General features: G+C 38.0%; 1 non-coding gene across 1 annotated transcript; it reads left to right on the plus strand.

The window, feature by feature from the left end:
• The first annotated feature begins 13,764 nt into the window (after positions 1-13,764).
• Positions 13,765-13,837, plus strand: Trnaa-ggc (transfer RNA alanine (anticodon GGC)). Its single transcript has one exon. It is a non-coding gene; the product is annotated as a tRNA-Ala (tRNA).
• The last annotated feature ends 4,849 nt before the right edge of the window (positions 13,838-18,686 follow it).

An 18,686-nucleotide genomic window follows, 5' to 3' on the forward strand; every position in this document is an offset into this window, starting at 1 on the left:
CAAATAAGTGGAAATATATATATATATATCTCACACTCATGGATCATAAGAATTAATATTTTTAAAGTCCATATTTTCCAAATTAATCTGTAGACTCAATGTAATCCTTATTGAAATCCTAATGACATTCTTCATATGAATTTTTAAAAATCTAAAATTCATATGGAACCATGAAATACTGAGAAGAAAAAACAAAATTGGAGGATTATACTTTCTGATTTAGAATTACATTACAAAATGGTAGTAATAAAATAGTATAGTTCTAGCATAAAAACAGACACATAGATCAGAGGAATAGAATAGGGAACCCAGAAATAAATACAAACATGTGGTTAACTATGGGCACCAATAAGACACAATGGGGGAAAGACAATCTTCAATAAATGTTGCTAGGAAAACTAGATTTCCATCTGCAAAACAATGAAATTGGTCCCTTTCCTACGTCATGCACAAATGTCAATTCAAAATGAATAAAAGACATAAATATAAGATCAGAAATTATAAAATTCCTAAGAGAGAATATAGGGGGAGAGTGCCTGGATATTCACCATGGCAATAATTTGGGGGTTATTGCAAGGTTAAATGATATTATTCATGTACCTATGGTAAAGTCAGAATAATATGTAAATTTTATTTGCTTCAGCTAGAATCATGAATCGACTCAGCAGAGATTATCAGTCATATTGCTGATCAAAAGTGCTGATGGTAAGAGGTGATTTTTTAAAATTTTTTTAGTGGGGAGATAAACTATTAATGAATGACTTTTCTAGGGGAAATGAAGCCTTTCAAACCACCAAACACAGGGTCATGAAGCTGCAATGATTAGGAGCCAGTGTGCTACTGTAAGACACCTGCCCTCTACTCTTGGCTCTGAAAGCTGCCACCTCCACCTCATCATCAGTATCTTCACCCCTGGCACTTCTTCCTATCCTGGAAAGCATTCTTTGGTCATCTCTACTGTAAATCACAACTGCTTGATAATTTAACACATCTTGACTGATTTGTGCATACTCAAAAAAAGATGTGAATTGAGTTGCTATAAACATTGATGTGGCTGTGTCACTGATTTTAACTCCCTTGGATTATACCTAGGAGTGGAATAACCAGGTCAAATATAGCTTCATTCCTTGCTTTTTGAGGTATCTGCATACTGCTTTCCAGAATGGTTGCACCAATGTTCAGTCCTACCAGCAATGTTTACAGCAGCTCAATTCACAATAGCTAAGCTATAGAACTAACATAGGTGCCCTTCAACAATTAATTGATAAAGAAAATGTGGTATATATACACACAATGAAATATTATTTAGCCATAAAAAAGAAAAACTTTATGACATTTGCCATAAATTGATGAATCTGGAGACTATCATGCTAAGTGAAATAAGTTAGTCCCCCCAAACCAAAGGTTCAATATTCTTTCTGATATGTGGATGCTACACACAAGAGGGGGCAGAGAATAGAAGTTCAGTGGAATTATACAAAGGAGAATGAAGGGAAGGGAGGTGAATAGGAAAGACAGTGGAATGAATCTAACGTGACTTTCCTATGTACACGTATGAATACATCACAGTGAATCTCCACATCATGTCCATCCACAAAACTGAGATCCTAATTAGAATAAGACATACTTCATGTTTGTACGAATATGTCAAAATATACTCCACTGTCATGTATAAATAAAGAGAAGATATAAAATTTTTTAAAAAGAAGATGTATAGTTTATAGTATGCATGTGATTCATAGAGTAAACCTCATGTCTGTTTATACACCTTCAGGAAAAATATTTAAAACGATTCTATGTGAAAAATTAATTTCAATCATGTTTACTTATATTACTCTTTCCAGATTGTAAGTTCAGAGCTCTCTGTACTTAGACAAAAAGTTCAGCACTTAGCAACAAGAATTCCATGGCTATGCTATTTACTAATGTTCGATTCCCCTGGTAAAAAATGGCGTAGGTATATTTAAGGAAATGTCAGAAGCACAAAAAAAAAAAAAAAACCCACTTTTAGAAATATCTGATGCCAAAAATAATGATTAATACCTTAATATGGCACTTTATTCTTTAGGATACTTTGAAATGTTTTATATCTTAAAATGTTTAAAAATCAATACAGCTTTTAACTTTATAGCTAGTTCATAAAACACAACATTCTTTAGAGGCTAAAAAACAACAAACACAATTCTGATTTACCTAAGCATAATAAAATTTTAATAGAAAGAGAATTAGGTTCACCTAATTTCTTAGGGACAAAAATTCACATCCACACAATGGATCCCTGAAGTTCATTCAAAGATTAGTAAGTTAAAATTATGGAAAACATTTTAATAGGCTTTAAATAAACTGATTTATATTCACAATCAATTATTTATGTCAAATACATACCTCAAATAAATGGAACACAAAGTAGGAACTCAAGGACTAAAATTTCTTTAATCAGTGTATAAAAGTAATGAAAGAAAATAATTGCTTCACTAGACCAAAAGAAAATATTAATATCTCAACCACCTTTACTTAATCTCAATTTGATTTCTAAACTTCTAAAAGTTAGGCAAGGATTAGGATGGTAGAAATGTAAGTAAAATTATTTGGCATGATTTTTTATAGTGTTAACGTGTTATTTGTTGAAACTGATAGGTCAGGGGCCCCCCTGAACAGGAGTTATGCACACACCGTTAAGTCCTGAGCCAGGAGGTACTGGACTGGCATCGACCCACTGTAATGCACGTGGTCTTGCCTCTGCTCAGGTAAGAAAGGCGCAGCTCTGGGAGTGGGCGTCACCCGACGGGGTTGAGTTACACCCACCTGTTTGTTGTAACCCTACCCTTTGCCCTTTTTGGATAGAATGTTCTATGGATTCGCTCCCCTCAATAATAAAGGCCGAGCCTCAGGATGTGCTCCCCCTCTCTGTCACCTGCCTCCTGTGTTTTTCTCTTGTCCTCCCCACCCCTTAGCCTGTGACTGGAGGCGGGAAGCCTTATTGATGCCCAGAAAAAGGTATTTTCCATGTCAGCATGGTCATTTCGTGTCACCCCAAATTCACCCAAGTGACCTTGGTTCAGTAGCCCATCCGGGGGGCTATGCTGATAGAAGACATGCATAATTGATTAACATTGTAATAATCATGAATAGGGAAAACTTTTTATTATTATTATTATTATTATTATTATTATTATTATTATTATTATTTTACCTCTCTGAGATTTTCTTGGCTCCTTTGCTTAGGCTGAGTGAACAGCAATGTCTTCAGCTTTTCAAATTTTTTGCTCTGTAAAATAAAGTGTATTTACATTGAATGTATGCTACTTGTTCCCATGGACATTATTTCTTCTAAAAACTTTTGAAGGATTTATAGTCTGAGGAACATGAAGTGGTATGTTTATGTAATATTGACTTTAAACTGCACATAAACTTTGTTGAAATAACTTGAAGAAAAAGATTTACTTAAAGCAGTTGAAGTAGCAAGTAATGGAATTTATTGACCGTTAAGTGTAGACATGTTTGATTATAACTAAGACAACAAAACCTTTATAATAAGCTGAGGATTGTTTGCACAATAAAATGCTATTTTGTGAGTTATGATCATGAGTCGCTGTGTGGATTTAAATTAATCTCAGGCTCACCAAAAAGACTTTGTGTACCACTAAAAGAGGGTCAACAGTATTTACAGTCCCCTCCTTATCTGTGAAAGATATGCTCAACCCACCCCCTGTGAATGTCTGAAAAGACCAACAGTACCGAACCCCAAATATACTATTTTTCTATACCTACACATCTATGACAACATTTGATTTTAAAGTATGCATAGTAAGGGATTATTGATAACTAATAATAAAATAAAATAATATAACAATATGCTATAATAAAAGTTATATGAATGTGGTCTCATATACTCAAGAAATACAACAGAGATCCTTAAGTCAAGGAACTTTGCTTCACTCTGACATCTGCCTACATTGGAAACTATACCATACAAGCAAATTAACACTTGTGCCAAGCTGGGACTGTTTTAATGGATCTAGTAAATGTTATTCACACAGGGCGATGAAAAACAAACTTTTACCCTGACAAACCCTACATAATCTACTCTTAATGAGTGCCTGCAACCAGAAGAAAACCGTTATTGATATGACTAATAATAATAATTGAATTGTACCAAATAAAATGAGAATGAATTGTTTTTATTTGATATCCATATACTTACTAACTATATACACAGTATTTAAAAAAGGAAGCATAATCAATGAGTTTTTTGAATTGAGTTTTAACTTGATAGAATAAGCTAATTTTCTAATTTTAATAAACTTTTAATCATTATTAAACATAATAAACTAATTTTCAGAATTAAGTTTTAATTTGATAGAATGATATGAATAGTAATCTCAAATTATGTTTAGTATTGAATATGCTAAAATTTCAAACTGTTCTACCAAACATATATCACCATAAAAATTTTGAATACATTCATATCCACAGAAAGAAAGGAATCATATATCCAAAATGTTAAGATTGATCGTCTGTCCTCTTGGGATGAAATTCTTTAATCATTTTCATTTTCTTCTTTATGACTTTTCTATAAATTCCAAATTTCTTTCATGAAACCTGAATTACTTTTATTTTACTTCAAATTTTTAAAAATAACTATAAAAATGTTATAGTAAAGATAATACTTTTACATATCAAAATAAATACAGTTGAAATGTACATTGCTTTCTTTCTTAAAAGTTATAAACAATTGAAAGAACATTTTTGAATATACAAATGTGTGCACTTATCTAATCATACTCATGAGGTGAATTTCTAAAATTACCAAGAAAAATACAACAGAGGTGAGACAACACATGATCCGTAAGCCAAGGAATGTGGCGTGCACATTCTGGACAATATTATGTATTGTCAAATTGACCTCCAGATCCCTGTAAGAATTTACATGCCCACAAGAGGAGGAAAGTGTTCATTTCTCCATGTCTTGGAAACGATGAACATTGTTATCCTTTAACCTTTACCATAGGTAATATCTTATAATTATTCATCACATTTATAATCAAAAAAATTAATTTTAAAATGAATTAAGATTTTGCTATTCTAAAAACTATGGTTATTAATTAGGATGCAAACAAAAAATACTAACCAAATTATATTTAGAAAAATCACTCATGGTAAACAAAAATGGTTCATTAGCTGAATGATTCTTCATATTCAAGTAAAATAGTGCCCACTCTTCTGCTCGACTCTTCTCAATGTATCTGCAGGAGAGATAATATAAATAAAAAGGAAAATTATGTAGAAAAAAATAGGTGCCTACTTGATGGAGAAAATATGCACAATAACAAGCTAATATGAAAATATGTCAACTAGAGTAGAACATATACAGATTAATGTATATGTCAGGATGTGAAGTGAAATTCTATGGCATATATTCAAAAAATAAGGTGAAATTGACAACTTAATATCAAGTTATAACTAGGAGAGAGGAGGAACTTGAAGGCATCACTCTCTTCTAGTTATCCATAAAATATATAATAAGTTATTGTGACTGTAGTTTCTCCACTATTCTGTAGAATGCTAGAATTTATCTGTGTTGGATATGCATTATCTAACCTCCCACTAGCCCCTCTCCCCTCCACCATTCCCAGCCCCTAGCAATCACTATCTATACATTCTGACAAACATTTTTTTATTTTCTATCCCATGTGAAATGGACCATGCAGATGTTGTCCTTCTGAATCTGGCTTATTTCACTTAACATGTAGTCCAGTTTCATCCATTCTACAGCAAGTGATAGGATATCATTCTTTTATATGTTTATACATATACATGTATTTACACATATATGTATCTATATACTCCACACTTTTGTTGATAGATAGCTAATACCTTAGCTATACCCAGAAGCAGGACAGCTGGATATATGTAGATCTATTTTTAGTTTCTTGAGGAACTTTCATACTGTTCTCCATGGTGGTTGCACTGATTTACATTCCTGCCAGTGATGTATAGTGATGTATGAGAGTTCTCTTTTCGCCACATCCTTGCCAGAGTTGGCTTTTTTTTTTTTTTTTTTTGTCTCTGTGTTAATATCCATTCTAACTGGAACAAAAGGATATGTGATTATAGTTTTGATTTACATTTCCATGATGTAGTGAAGTTGAGCATTTTTTCACAAATTTGCTGGTCATTGAAATTTCTTGAGAAATGTCTGTTCATATCCTTTGCCTGTTTTTAATTGGATTATTTGTTTTTGTTACAAAGTGCCTTATATATTTTGCCTATTAATCCTTTATCAGATGAATGATTTGCAAAATTTTTTTCTCATTCTACTAAAAAAAGTTTCAGGAGATGGAAAAGTCAACGACCCTAATTTGATTGTTACACGCTGTATACATGTATTGAATTATCATGTGGTATCCCACAAGTTTTTATAATTAAAATAATAACAAAAGTTTTCATTCAGATAATTTGTTAAAATGATCATAATTGAGATACTAGGCTAAAATATTTTAAAAAATAATTTCACTTGTTTCTCTCCACCACCACCACCACCCCACTTATACACACCTGTTTTGCTTGTTAGAGATTTTTGTTGTTTTGTTGGTTTTTGTAGCACTAGGGATTGAACCAAGTGGTAGTCTACCATTGAGTTACAACCCCTTATTTTTTATTTTGAGGCAAGGTTTTGCAAAGTTGCCCAAGTTGACCTCCAACTTGCTGCATTCTCCTGTCTCCACCTCCCAAGTAGCTGGGATTATAAGCAAACACTACCGCACCAGAACCTCTTCCCCTTTTTAATGTGACTACAAGAAAATTCAAAATTACAAATGTAATTCACATTTGTGATTTGCATTGTTTTTGTATTGGACACCAACGATCTAAACCAGTAAGGTCAAGGGCTGGATTATGAAGTTACCAGAGTGAATGTTGTGCCCTAAGAATCCTCCAGAAAGGAGCCATAAAGTGAGAATTTAAAGGGAGCTAGGAAAATACTGTGAATTGGGCTTGGCTTGGATCCAAACTACAGCAGATGCTATCTCAAAGTCAGCTCTTTTTCATTTCCATGAAGACCTCCATAGGTAAATTCTTCATCCAGTTCATGTCAGGAAAAATAAACATCAAACAAAAATAAAACCCCTCTGCCACCCATGCTGTACGACTCCCACCTCTAACCGAGAGCTCTCCTGGGTCAGCAGACATTCCCAGGGTTACTCCCTACACTTGGAGCAACACTTAGAATCAAAGTCCAGGGGGCCAGTTTCCTGACTTTTGCAAGCTCCAGAGGCAAATGTGATAAACCTGGGACATCCTCCGGTCTCTTTGTTTGGGGGCCAAATTGACACCTCTAATTCACTTAGAGAAGGTGAGATGGGTCACTGGCGACTAAACACGGTTCCCCGGAGAAGAAAGGCAGAGATTTTCCCCTTAGGGATTACCAGCAAATTAACGGGGCTGCTTTGGCCGGCTGCCTTCTGTTCTGCCCAAGGAGCCCAGTGGAGGCTGCCGTTCGGAACCAGGGCGGGAGGGAAGGGGCGGCCCTGGCTGCGGCAGGCCAGCACCTCGGCGGCAGTTACCTTTTCATATACAGGGCTAATCCGCAGACGTGCGCCAGGATCCCCGCGGCCCGTCGCAGCCTTTCCCTAGCCCCAGAGCCCAGCGTCCCCAAAGAGCCCCCGGGGCTTGGGGTGAAAGCCATCGCCATCTGCGCGTTTCGGACCTTTGGTCCCCGGAGACGTCCAGAGCTGGGCGCCCTCCTGGGAGGTGGCCGGAGGGCGGGGTCTGGGGAGGACACTCCTCTGACCCCGCCTTTTGACTCAAAGATCCCCTGGCTCCTCCAAGTGGGCACCCAGGTAGTGAACCCGGTCTGGGGCAAGGTGACACGGGGCGCGAGCGGTGGAGTAGGAGCAGAAACAGACAATGCGTTGGTGGAAGTGGGGAATTTGAACTTTAATTAATTGATTAATTAATTAATTAATGTGAAACTAAAAAGGATAAGCTGAAGAGGTAGAATAGAACATTTGCATTCGTTTTTAAAATAATGCCTGATTTTAAAATAAATGTAGCTGGACGAGAGAGACCATCGGGTAGGCATCAGAAAGGTCCTTCGGAGACAAGTTTGAGAAGTGCTGTTAGGCAAAAGATGCTTTTTTCTAAATACAAAGTCCTGAGGCTTGACCTTAAGTTTCCTTTTGGTCTGGATCCAGGAAACGCCCTTGGACTGCAGACTGCTTAAGTCACTCACGGGGAAAGGTGGGAGGCAGGACAGAGGACCCCCGTCCCCACTCTATACCAAGAAAGAGTGTAACCTGCATTTGGACCCTTAGGGAGAAAAATGAAGGGACTGAAGTATTCAAAAGCCATAAGCATAATTTTAGGGAACTGTGCGGTGAAAGCCAAGGTCTCTACTTTTATAAACCACGCTGTGGACACTAATAGCGCAAAGGACCTTAGAAATTCCTTTATTAGATCGAGTCATAAGTCACGGCTGTTTTCACCAGATAGCTTAACATTAACAAAATCACCTCGTTAGCCTTAAGTTTCCTGGGAAATGAAGTTAAATACATTTTAGCCCTTTATAAGAATGTACGTCGTCACCAAAAAAAAAAACAGCCACTGTAATGAATTGATCATCAAGGAATTTGATGTCTTCTACAATTTTCACCTTTTCATTTCATTAGAAATGAAATTTCTAATTTTCATATGGAAATTCACTTGGTTTTGTAAGGAAATTCATCTAAAACAGTCAATCTATGAAAGCCACTATTGCTTGTATAAATCATCTTATTTTTTAAACAATCATGATTTTTAACTGGGGAAGAATACAAGGATGCCCAGCTGTCTTAAGACTTAAGGAATTCTAATAGTAATCATGAATATAAGACCTTTCCACTTCTAAACATACACTGATTTTTCTTGTGCAAAATCAGCTCTAATCAATCAGTTCCGCACCCCACAAGATTTGGTGAAAGATTTGTTTTCTGAGGTGGTTCCCTGGCTAAGTGAATGGAACCACCTGTCCACTTGTCCAAGACAGAGATCTGAGAATCACTCTTGACTCCTCCCCCTCTGCCCTCCATCTCTCTGCAACTGCAAGAATGACATGTATAAAATGCAAACCTGTACACATACCACTCCCTTGCAAGAAACCTTTAAAAGGTTCCCCATTAGCTTGAGGATAATCCTAATTTTTTCATTGAATTCTAAAGGCTTTGGGGCAGGGGGTTTGGCTCAGTGGTAGAGCCCTTGCCTGGCCTGTACCAGGCCCTGGGTTCAATCCCCAGAACCACAAAAAAAAAAAAAAAATTTAAATAAACTAAAAAAAGAGGAAGGTAGATTTCAAAGATTCTTTTATGCTTCACCCCCTACCCCCTCCACTTGCTTCTCTAGTCTTATCTCTTCTTACTCTCCTTATCTCTCCACCACCCACCATCCCTCCTTCCCAATGGCACTCTTGGGGAAATTACTCCAATTTCCCCAAGGCACAGGAATGTCTCTTTGATCACTCAACCTGCTGTGCATCTTAGACTCCCCCACTTTGATAATGCGGCACTGTAACCCTTTGGTACCCCCTAGCACATAATACAGTAATTACTTATTTCCCTTTATTTTAGATGACCCGGGCCCCAAAGGAAGCTGAATATGAAAAGAACCTGAGCTTTCAAGTAAGAAAAATTTGGGTTCCAAACCTGGTGACCCGCACTTACTAGCTGTGCACACTTCAGCAAGTTTCTTAACCCTCTGCATCTCAGTTTGATTCTGTAAAGAAAGAAGATCATAACAAAATTTAAAATATTTTGCATACAGTCAGGTACTTGATAGATGCTGAGGAGCTTGTTATAAATGGTAACAATTCTGCCTCAAATCTCCGTCCTGATTGGTCTCTTCTCAGGAGAGTAGACAGTTCTTATGACACTAAGTAGAGATAGTTGAAGAAAACCAAGATTGTCCCAACCCCAGAAAGATCCTTAATAACTTAATAAATTTATAATTCTTAGAAAGGTTATTAGGTCTCTTTGATGCCTCATTTTTTTTATATCTGAACCTGCTTCATGTAATTAGTATAATCCAAGGATAAATATGAAAGTATTTTGAATGAAAATACCATCTTGAAAAAATATATTCTTTCACTTATTGTTTGCTGAAAGAAATGTGATTTTAAAACATTAAAAATTTGAAACTAACTGGAGGCTAAGAAATAATAAATAATTTAAAACAGCAAACCCTCATTTTTAGCCAAGACTCTTAACATTTTCTTTTCGGCATCCCTTTTACCAGAAAAGATAAGCTATAGAAGAAGTTGTTAGGAATTTCACCCTACTTTCTGACCCTGTCCAATATGATAGCTATGTAACTAAGCAAATGAATAGCTAGTATAAAACAGGCCCTAGTAAAAGTCAGGAAAAATCTATATCTTGTTATCTTTTTTTTCTTAATTTTGTTGATAGTCCTTTATTTATTTTACGTGGTGATGAAAATCAAACCCAGTGCCTCACACATGCCAGGCAAGTGCACTACCACTGAGCCCCAGCCCCAGCCCTATCTTGTTATCTTGTACAACACAGCCTGGCATGATTGAGATTAGGCGTGTTTTAGACTGAGACTCAAAACCAGAAAACATAGTATTCTGGGTAAAAGGAGAAGACTGAGCATATATTTACTTTCATTTCCTTCAAATTTCACAAAAATGAAAGTAAAAAAGATTGTTGTAAAACACACAAGATAAAAAGAATGAAAGAGTACATTTTGCTTTGCAATGAAATTATGTAAGTTGGAAAATGGTAAATGAGAGGAAATTGACTTACATGATTTTTTGTTTGTTATTTTTAATTAACAAATAACTTTATATATGGGTAAGGTGTGATGTTTTTGTGCATGGATATGTTGTGGAATGATCAAATCAGGTTAATTAACATATTCATCACCTCAAATATTTATCATTTCCTTGGGTAAGAATGTTTAAAATCATATCTCTTAGCCATTTGGAAATATACATTAAAATTATCTACTGTCACCTCGCTGTGAATAGGTCACAAAAACTGAAATTTTGTAGTCTTTGACCAGATAACTGATTTAAACCTCAATCTTAAACCAGTACAGGGAAAGCTCAGAAGCAGCCTAGTATCACTACTAAATCCCCAAGATTAGGAGAAAGCAACTTCAATTATCCTTGAAAGTAGGGACAAAACTAGGGCTATTGAAGAAACGGGTAATGTTTTATTCATTCATTCGTTCATTCACTTTATTCTAATTTTGGACAGGGTCTCACTAAGTTGCCCAGGCTGGCCTCCAACTCACATCTTCCTGCCTCAGCATCCCTAGTTGCTGGGATTACAGACTACTTGATTACAAACCAGATCTCTCAGCAGATTGGGTAACATTTGTTTAAGAAGGATTTAGATCTTAACATCACTCTCTCCCACTCTGTGCAGCAAACCAAATGCCTTTCTCTACCCATCCAAATACTGGAGTCCTATTTTCTGGAAATAGAAAGACAGAGTTTCTGGACTTAGGGAAATTCAGCACAGAAATGGGAGTATTGTGAACCCAGAAATACAAACAGAACCACTCAATAAATGTTGAGATCTCCTACCTCTCCCCAGGCCCTTTTCAATATCTTTTCTTGATGAATTCCAAAGTGAAGGGCAACAGGACTGGATCTTTCAAGCAGAAAATTAGAAGACACTTCCCTGAACATTTTGTTCCAACAATTTCACTTCGGATCCAACAATTCCACTTCTGAGTATAAACTCACAATAGTTCATATACAAAAAACCATGAAGCGTTCCGTTTAAAAAAATTAAAAGTGTCGATGAGAATTTGGGGAACTCTCTCGCGCTGTGGATAGGAATGTAAATTTTAATGCAGCCACTATAGAAAACAGTATGACAGTTTCTCAAAAAATTAAACACAGTTGCCGTATAACCTGACAATTCCAATTCTGAGTTCTCAAAAGAACTGTACACCCATATTATTCACAGTAGTTTTATTCACAATCGTTGAAAGGTAGAAGTAACCCAAATGCCCACTGACAGACAAATGTATAAACAAAACATGGTGTTTGCATACGATAGAATATTATTCAACCTTAAAAGGGAAGGAAATTCTGACATAAGCTACAGTATGATCGAACTGGTAAAACATTGTTCTGAATGGAATAAGCTAGTCACAAAAAGTGAAATTGCACAATTTCACTAATGTAAAATACTCTATGGAGACAGATAGGAGGACAGTGGTTACTAGGGATTGGTGCAGGGGATCTTGGGGAATTATTGTTTAATGGGTACCGAGTTTCAGTTTGGGATGAGAAGAGCAAAGACAATGGTGAATGCACAGTCATGTGAATGCACAGTCTTTACCTCCACTGAACTATGTACTTAAAATTATAAACCTCATGTACTTTTTGCCACAATAAGAAAAACTAGCAACTAAGCATGTAACTTAAAAGATACAGAGGCTAATATTAAAAAGTAATAATTTGGAATTAGAAGTAGTTTCCTCTAAGGATGAGAACTGTCAGGGGAGAAGATGCTGTTTTTCAAAAAAGCTTTGCAGAACTAGCTCTCAAAATTATGAGCACATAAAATTTTGATAGTACTATAAACAAACAACACTAATAACAAATTCAAGATAATTTTCAGTTCTTCGGTTTTATAGATAACCAACTCACAGAGAGACTAAGGTAATTCTAAACATTAAGTGGCAAATTGAGGTCTTGAACCATGTTTGAAATCAGAGTTCAGCCTCCTTCCCACCTCAAACACACTGGAACCTATAATAGCATCTTCTTGCATCTCCTAAAATAAACTTTTCTGGGAGTCCTGCCTTAAGCCTTCTTAAATTACTTTTCTTCATGTTTTATTAAATGCATAATAATACTGCAGATTTTTCCATTTTGCCTAGCATCACTTGTTAATGACAGTTTTTTTTCCTAACCCAAGCATACTTTTGAAATAATGTGCTTTTCCTGATTTTTTTCTCTATTTTCATAATTCAAATTGAATGGGATTTTTGGGACTCACATTTACTGTTACTCCCTGAATTGTTAGGGAGATTTTGCTATGGATGAATAAGACACTATTCCTTTATTTCTCATATAGAGTATCTTGTACTAGCTGAGTCCAAAAACCTACCCATGGCCACCTTTTGACAACAGAAAGCATTTCCATTTCAATTCAACTCAAGTCACCAGTCTAATATTAATTTTAATGTTAATATTTTCCATTAGAAATATGATATCATTATAAAGAGCAGTTAGACTAAGCAATAATATATAATTTACTATGCTTCAAGCTTTGAGTGAAATCCTTATGTGCACAGTGCTTCCAACAATACCCCATTAGTTATCAGTTGAACATATGCTAATGGGCATCTATAAAATAATTTTTTAAAGAACTATAAGGACATATCATCAGCACATCCGCCAACACTGACAGAGAGCTTATTCCCAGAAGAGTGCTTGATAAGTCATTAGTCTTTGAACTCTGAAAAAAAAAATTTACTGTGCAGTTATATTACCACTCTTTATCACATAGTGGAGATTATTGTGTGTCATTTCTCATCTCATCTGACTGTCTTGACCAGGTTGTGTGCTTCCTGAGGGCAAGGTAGTACAGGATTACACTCATAAGAAGTGCTCCTATAGTATTCATAAAGAACCCATGAACCAGGGTGGAATTATGGAATGTTAACACTAAAATGGGTCTTAGGGATCCATGGATCTAACTGCCTCTTTTTTACAATAAAAGAAATACTAATAAACATTGAATGTGGGACTGTGGATGTAGCTCAGTGGTAGAGCGCTTGCCTGGCAAGTGTGAGGCCCTGGGTTCAAGCCTCAGCACCACATAAAAATAAATAAAATAAAATAAAGTTATTGTGTCTGTCTACAACTAAAAATATTTTTTTAGAAAACATTGAAATGTGCTTATGTGAAACATTTCATATGAGTTTGGTCATAGCAGCCCCTCTGAATAGGTACTACTTTATTACCCCACATTAAAGATAAGAAAAAAGAAGGTCAGAGAGATCAAGTAACATGCCCAAGATCACCCGTACTTGACTTGGACTGCACCAAGGTGATTAGAGTCCAGAGCTGGAGCTTTGCTGCAGCCCAGAGACGGTGTCAACTGACCCACATGGGCATTCGTATGACTGGCTGCTGAAAAACAGTCAGACCCAGAATTTAGAGTGACTGACTTCCTAGAGCAATAGCTCATGTGGGACCCACTGGTGCATATTTTAAGTAAAAATAAGTTTCCTTCTGGGGATGTTCTTGACTATAATTTCTCATTTTTGTATAGCAGAATTTGATAAGACTTTGCATGTCAAGTACTCCTGGAAAATTGTCTCTTTGAAATATATATTTTAGAACTGACAAAAGCTATAGCTTCAATTGTCTCTCATTTCTTAAATAAGGAAACAAGCTCAGAGACAGGAAGAAACTGATCTGACACCATCCCACAGCTAAGAAAAGACATGGAACTGGGACCAGGTCTCCTGCCTCCTGTTTCCATGCATTAACAGAAGCCACTATATCCCATGCTGGTATAAATCCATACTCCATACACATCCTTTTGGAATTTCCCATTTCCCAATTATTTGCATTGGTATTTCACATACTTTCAATCTCTGGTTTTCTCATTATTGTACATATAAAATCCAATTTATTCATATCCCCAGATTAGATCAGTGCCACCTGCCCCTCACTCAGTTGAAAGCTCTGGCCACTGCCTTGGTGATTTCTCCTTCCAGAACTGCTTCTCCAAGGAGGAAGACAGAGCAGAGGTACGTGGCCTTCCCCGAGCCCCACATGGTAGCAGTCATAGCAGCTTCAACCCCAAATTTAGCCTTACGGACAGCAGAGGCTCTGTGCTGCACAGCTCACCTGTCCAAAGGGTCAAGTAACACAGCAAAAGAGAAGCAAGGGTTGGCCATTGAGAGACAGGCCGCAGAAGGAAGCAACAAGCTCATTTCATTTCTTTCCCATGATAGTGTGCTTAGAGGCACAGGGATTCCACGCAGCCGATCTGGAACCTATTTCTGATACCAGGGTTTTCTTTTGCAGCTGTGTCCAGTGCAGGAGTGCTCCACCCTCTCTCTGTGTGTCCTCTCACTCTTGCCGCCTTGGGGTGCGACTCCCTGAGAAAACATTAGCATGAACTCTGGCCTCAGGTTCTGCTTCCTCCTGGCAGCATGAAGGCAGCATGGGAAGCAGGTATGTTCTGGAGGAAAAAAAACTCCCAAAGGAAAAGCATCCTTCCACATGCTCAGATGGCTATTGTGGGTGAGCATTGTTTTCGGAGACCTCTTAAGTCCTGGCAAGGGAGAGGAGGGTCATACAGGAGGCGGCAGAGAAGTAGACAGTGGCCATAATCTCCATCTTTTCCTCCAGTTTCAAAAGCAGTTTAACACGTCGACTCTAAGAGGGTATTTGATGGACCTAGGAGAGAGATCCTCCAGTCAGATGAGGTAGTAGATGTGTGCATTCTTCTAGGATATCTAGACTAGATGTGGAATCGTTGGATTGCTGTTAAACCCAATTCCAAGGGCGAGGACTTCCCTCCCCTTTGAAAGCTAAGTGTTAGCCATTCACCCTGGCCCTGGGAGGAGGGGAGAGGTTCAACTCATGGGGGAAAAGGATCAGGAAAGCAGCTGGCAGCCCTGAAAACTAAACCAGCTGCAGTATATGGCTCTGGGGGTCCAGCTATGGAGGGTACCTAGAGAGCACTGAGGTGCTGGGGCATCCGGTTTGGGCCCTTCTGGTAAGATATAACTGTTGATATTTACTGAGCCCTTTCTATCTGCTTAGCACTGCTTTCATCCTTACCACAACCTATAAGGTAGATAATATTATCTATATTTTATAAATAAGGAAAGTGAATGAGATAAGGAGACACCCAGGTTAAAAGGGGCAAAGCCAGAACACAAATTCAATCTGACTGACTCTAGGACCTACTTTCTTAAGCTTTATGATACTGTGATACTCAGAAACCCCATTACATGGAAGGGACATGGCAAAATCTTCATCTTCATCTGTGGTCATTATTAGGCTACTGTCTCTCAGTTCCAAATGCATGCCTCTATGCCTGCCTAGGGCTGGGACCTCTGAAAATCATGTTTTTGCTTTGCCAGTGGGCTCATGATTACCCCTTGCCAACAGGAGGGATGCAGGAAAAGGAAGAAGGGGCCTGTCCACATGCTGTGGGCTTCTTGTTACTCTCTGGCTTCCTGCTCCCAAGCAATGGCCCCACAACACTTCTCCAGCCTGGTGGGCAGGCAGTTCCTGTAGCAGCTGCTGAATCCAGTCTGTAATTTCCATGGCTCTTCCAGAACCACTTCACCACTTCCTCACCAGAGACCATAGCACCAGCTGTCTGAAGATCCCTCCCCAGAGGTCAGGTCCCAGCCCTGGCCCCCTCCTGGGGACTCAGAAACACCAGCCCAGCCCTACAGTGCCCCTCCTCAGAGACCTGTGTGTCATGCCAGAGGGCCCCTACTCTAACTCTCCAAATTTTAATCATTTTAGCCTCCTTCCTTTGTTCCCCCAGGTCAAGGGACATGGGTTGCTTCTGCATTTGCTACTCCATGAGTTCTTCTTCTGCCTTTCAGTCAAAGGTTCTTGGTACCTAGTCAACAAGTCTTTACATCAAATCTTCTCTGTCCAAATAACTCATACTCTCTGCCTCTTGACCAGACTGATGAAAACTTCATCTTATGCTCAGTTCTGGCATTTGGGTTTGCATCAGAGTTTAATAATTTATCAATAGCTCATGAGATATTGCCAAGGTTGGGGGGAGGTACATGTAGAATCAACTCAGACAATAAAAATGCTGGGCAAAGAGATTCAGATCAACTTGTGATATATCATTCTCAAGAAAATAATGCTCAATTCCTCGCACCTGCCAATTCCTCATTGTATACATCAATGATATTCTAAGTCTTCACCTTTTATTAAATCAATATTGGGAACCCATCCAAATATCTATTGTCAATAAAGGTCACAATACATTTCTAATCTTATGAAAATGGAGAGGGCTTCAAAAATATGCTCATAATGGAGAGCACGATCCTGCTGGGTGAGAGACTTCCCAGTGACATCTTTATCTTCCTTCTATACAAGAATTTTTCTGTCAATCTGAGTGATTCTTCCAAAATTACCTAGCAATGATGGGTAGTATGAAATACTCTGGAGAAGATGGCATAGTGCCTGGGGAATCTCAGCTTTACTACTCAATACTAACTTGGTGACCTTCAGAAAAGCATTAACTTCTCTGAACCTCAGTTTCTTTATCTGTCAAATATAGTCAATACTACTACTTCTTCTTACTTTACAGCCTTATGCAATTCACCAAATACTTACTGATCTCACTTCTAGGGTAGGGTCTTGCAGTACATATCCCAGAATATACAAAGAAAAGTAAAACAGTTCCTACTTTAAGAGAGTTTATAATCTAGGATTTTCTTTTGCATCCGACGAACAGTCAATAGAGCATCATCTACTAGAAGCTGTGCTAGGAGCTGAGAATACAGAAATGACTAAAGTATGGTTCTTTTTCTGTTGCAGAGATAAGGGCACAGATAACTAGAGCAAGAGACAGAGTATGCAATAAGGGGATAAAACATATTAGTATGGCAGTTAAGGGAATAGAAGCCCTACACCATTTGAACTTCTTGAGAACAAAAACTTAGAAAGGAAAGATGAACAAAGGACCAAAAACATGAACCTGGCTGGCTAGCAGAAGACCCTGAAGTAGAGTGGAGTCAGTAGAAATGTGAAAGGAATGCAAACAAGCGACAGGAGATGCACAGTGCTTGGGGAGATCCATGTGGGGTGATTGGGGTAGTAAAGGCGAGTTATTAATGAGGACAGTGGGGTGACTAAGGAAAGCATGGTTGGGACTGGGAAAAGATCAGTTCCCCTACTATAGCCTCTGGTGTAAAATATGCAGTGTTGGTGGAGAATTTAAGGTTTAGTAAAGTCAACAGAACTGGAGATAATTGCCTAGAAAAGATGGATTGTCATACTCAGAGATCTCAAGAGGAGGAGGCACATCGTGCCATGCAGTGGAGGTGTGGGCACACAGGGAGACACTGAGTTTGATCAGGAAGGGGAGAAATAAAAGCAGGATGTTTAACTCTGTTTCTGTAGGCAGCAACTGACAAGGCAGGGTAAGCTGGTCTAGGATTGGCGACTTTGAATCCTCAGCTCTGGAGCATAGGACTGGCCCTGGTTGTCTAGTTCCTGACCCCGAAGTGAACTGGATCAGTTGGTTTGCATCTGAAAGGTGGACTCACAGCTGAGTCCTTTACTTTCTCCTGTAATCCCTGGTGACTCTGGAAGCTGAGACCCTAGGGTTACAGGTTCAGGGACAACCTGGGCAATTTAGCAAGACCCTGTGTCAAAATAACAAAAATAAAATGGGCTGGGGGTAAAGCTCAGTGGTACAGAGTCCTTGGGTTTGGCCCTCAAACACTCTCCAGCCCACCCCCACCCCCCACACCCACAAGCTCACTTTACTATCCCTAGAAATTCTCTAGCTTTTGGAAGGTTGTCTCTCCAGAGTCAGCAAGGTCCTACATGTCAAATCATTGGATTACAGAAAGTAAAAGAAACAGTTAATACAATTTCCTTAAAAGTAAGGGAGTTTAATATCCATCACAACACACTGTACACAATGAGTAAAGGAAGCAGGAGC

Source organism: Callospermophilus lateralis, chromosome 8 (genome assembly GCF_048772815.1).
Source record: "Callospermophilus lateralis isolate mCalLat2 chromosome 8, mCalLat2.hap1, whole genome shotgun sequence".
Lineage (NCBI taxonomy): Eukaryota > Metazoa > Chordata > Mammalia > Rodentia > Sciuridae > Callospermophilus > Callospermophilus lateralis.